Genomic DNA, 3,942 nt, shown 5'->3' with positions numbered 1-3,942 from the left:
TTACCCAGTTCAACGTGTTGCCCCTGATCATGTAACATTCACATTTATTATCTAGAATGTTGTGATTGAAAGTGTTAAATGTTTTTTTTCAGGTACTTCAAAACTCAATTAAAATAAAATTGTTTAAAGATGCCTGTTTCACTTCCTGTCAGAAGCAAACCTCTTGGTTTAATGAAAATTATTTTAATTTAAATCTGCCAGTTGTGGGTTAGCTGTAAATCTGCAAGGATCACTCAATCCAAAAAGAAAAGGAAGTGAAGGAAGGAAGCAATGTTATATAACTTATACTTATCTCAATTAGAGATATTCTTTACATAATTTGCTTTTATTGGATTGATTTAATGTTTCTGCATGCACTAATACCTGTATATGCCAAAGCCTCAGTTTTACTTGTTAACTGACCTGTGGGTTCTCTTTTTCCAAAGAGATAATGGAGCTGAACAATTCTATGAAGAAGCTGGGCCATCTTCACCTTTTCTCTTCGCTTTGCTGGTTCTAGGAGTCATGCTGCAGGCCTATGCTGATGGCTTCCAGATGGTGACATCCCTTTGGCTTTTATGCACTCCTGCTCTCACTCCACTTGCAGGTACTGAGCCTTATTGCGTTTATTGAGCACCGGATGAAAAACCGCACAAAACCATGCACCAATTTGAAAACCATTGGATTAACAATATCTGCTTACCAGGAGGATCCCAAGTACCTCTGAGAGTGCCTCACCTCCGTTAAAGGCTTGAAGTACCCACCAGAGCTTTTGTGTATTGTCATGGTGATAGACGAGAACACAGATAATGACAGGTACATGATGAACATGTTTAGAGAGGTTTTTGAAGACCAAGATATATGGGTCTCTATGTTTGGAGGAACAACTACCATTCATGGATCCTGCCTCAAGTCCAGGGCAATATGGAAATGGACACACTGAGTGGTCCAGGACAGGATGCTGATTATGTAATACGAGAGGATCCTCGGAGAAAAGAAGTGGAGCACCTGATCCAGACCAAATGGTGTGTCTGCATCACGCAGGAGTGTATGAGGGGTCAAAGTAACAAAAATTAACTTGAAATGAATTGAAGGTGTGAAATCCTGAACATGGTAAAATTGAGTGCCATAAAAACCAACATGTGATTAATATCGCCTCTGTAAAAATTAGAATCTGTGAATTTGGATGTCATTAAAATGATAACATGGTAAATATTAATGTTATAAATATTAAGGTTATCAGATGTAAGGTTGTCTGTTTTAATTCACAAATTCACGTATTTTAATTTTCACAGAGGCGAAATTAATCACATGTTGGTTTTTACAGCACTCAGTTATACCATGTTCAGTATTTCACACCTTCAATTTATTTCAAGTTAAGTTTTGTTACTTTGATCCCTCATAGAAGTGGAGAGGGAAGTGGGAGGTGATGTACACATCATTCAAGGCACTGGGATCATCAGCACCCAGAATATCCTCTATCTTGTGAAATGAAATGTAGAGTTACAGAGTTTCAATGATAAAATCAACCGTTCTGGCTCCACAGGTGTGTGATTTTGACACCAAGCTGGACCTGTTAGCCACTGTAAAACTGTACAAGGTATTGGAAAGCAAACCCCGGTTTGGTACTGTTGGAGGAGACGTCATGATCCTTAACCTGAAAGATTCTTACATCAGCTTCATGAGCAGCCTCAGGTACTGGATGGCTTTCAACATTGAGCGGGCCTGCCAGTCCTTTTTCTTCGCTGGCTCAACCAGCAGACTCGCTGGACCAAATCCTACTTCCTTGAGTGGCTCTACAACGCCATGTGGTGGCACAAGCATCACCTCTGGATGACCTACGAGTCCATCGTCTCTGGCATTTTCCCTTTCTTCCGGCATGATCGTCAAGCTGGTCTGGGTGGGCACTCTGTGGGACATTGTCTGATTCTTTGCTGCATCCAACTCAATGGACTGGTGAAAGCAGCATACGCCTGCCTCCTTCGCCAAAACATTGTGATGTTGTTCATGTGGCTCTACTCTGTTCTGTACATGACCAGCTTGCTGCCTTTGAAGTACTTCACAATGTTCACAATAAAACAAAAAAGCTGGGGGACATCAGGTAGGCGTAAAATGTTTGCCAACTATGTTCCCCTTCTTCCACTGTCATTGTGGGCTGCTATTTTGTTAAGCGGGCTTGGCTACGCAATCTATAGGGAGACCCAGCAGGACTGGTCGTCTGACAGTAAAAAAAATGGAAGCTAAATTTCTTATATTCGGTTGTGTGGCCTATTTATGCTTCTGGCTATTTATGATGTTCCTGTATTTTGTCTGGTTCCACAGGATGTTTAGAAGTCGTTCTCAAATGTATAACGTGAATGTGTAAATTTGGAAAGCATGGGCCATTTATTTTAATTTAAGCTTACTTTATTTATCACATTTTTTTTTTAAGAAAACAAAGATTTAAAACATATTGTGAGTGTTAATTATGATAAAAGACATCTTGAATGTAAAATTTGTTTTTTTTATTCAGCCAGAACATATTTAAAAGAATCTTTTTTTATGACTTGTTGCTGTTGCATCTTTGCAGAACTACATACAGTATATAATATATTTTTAAAAGGTATTTCACTTTTAAGAATGCTCCATTGTGAGAGCACATATTTTTAATTACTATAAAGAATATATGTTATGAAAAAAATTCTAAGGACAGCAAAAGCACTTGACGTGACAATATTATTTGTAATAAATATCTAGATGAATCCTTGTGTCAATCAAGGTTTATAAAGCTACGAAAACCTCATTTAGCACTTGATGAATCTAACTGTACACTTTTTAACTATTGTGAATTGCCTGAATTCTGGCAGTTTTTATTTATGGATTTAAAGTCCTGCAGTTGTGGTGATGAGATGCACAGCGGATCAATTGTCAGTTCTGCTGCCTCACAGAGAAAAGGTTAGTAATTCAGTTACCAGCAGGGGGCCTTCTTTGTATTTCTGGTCCAAAAGCATGACTGAAAATTAACTGACCACTCTAATTTGTGTGTGTGTGTGTGTGCGTGTGTGTTTGCATTGTGGTGACTTGGCTATATGCACAATTTGCATCCTGTGGCCGGCTAGTATTCGCAGTCCCCACTCAAGTTTTTTAGCAGAAAATAGACGAATGGCATCTTTTGTAATTTATGTGAATATGATAATAAAGACAACTTATGCTGAATAAAATATTGTTATATAAAATAAACCTTTTGATTTCTTTTGATTAAAATTTTTATTTTTTTTAGGTGGGAATATCTGTTGACAGGATGATTAGTTGTGCACTTCACAAATCTGACCTTCACAACGTAGTGGCAAGACAAAACCATTGTCTTGCCACCAAAAAGCAAAAGAATTGCACTTTGCCACAAGCCATGTAGGGGACATAGCATAGGCCTACATGTGAAAGAAGGTGCTTTGGTGAATGAGACCAAAACTGACCTTTTAGGTTTTATGCAATATGCTATACGTGATGTAAAATAACACTGCACATTACCCTAAACAAACGATGCCCATGGCAAAACATGGTGGAGGCAACATCATGCTGTGAGGGTGCTGTTCTTCATCAGAGATAAGGAAACTGGTCATAGTAGATAGGAAAATGGATGGAACAAAATACCGGACAATATTAGAACAAAAATCTGAAAATGACTTAAAACAGGACAGAGGTTGACGTTCCAGCAGAACCAAGACCCTAAACATACAGCCAGTGCTACAGCTGAATAGTACAGAATAATGCATAGTCATGGTTTAGAACAGCCAAAACAAATGTCCTAAACCTAAATATTGGCCAAACGAAAATTGCTGTTAACAGATGCTCTCTATTTAGTTGGACTGATTCTGACTGATTTTGAGCTATTTCTCATCTGGCCAGAAGCTCTGCTGGCCAGCATAGAATCAAGCCCGCTGCATTATGTGCTTCTGCACTTTGTCTGCTGGCTGCCTCTTTAAA

The 3,942-nt window shown here is 38.7% G+C and overlaps 1 pseudogene; it reads left to right on the top strand.

The window, feature by feature from the left end:
* Positions 1–369: 369 nt before the first annotated feature.
* LOC124865573 lies at positions 370–2,409 on the top strand (annotated as a pseudogene).
* Positions 2,410–3,942: the final 1,533 nt, after the last annotated feature.

This window comes from Girardinichthys multiradiatus, chromosome 3, assembly GCF_021462225.1.
Source record: "Girardinichthys multiradiatus isolate DD_20200921_A chromosome 3, DD_fGirMul_XY1, whole genome shotgun sequence".
In the NCBI taxonomy this organism is placed as follows: Eukaryota; Metazoa; Chordata; class Actinopteri; order Cyprinodontiformes; family Goodeidae; genus Girardinichthys; species Girardinichthys multiradiatus.
Note: the sequence above shows the minus strand (reverse complement) of the source record. Positions and strands in the feature narration are given on the sequence as shown.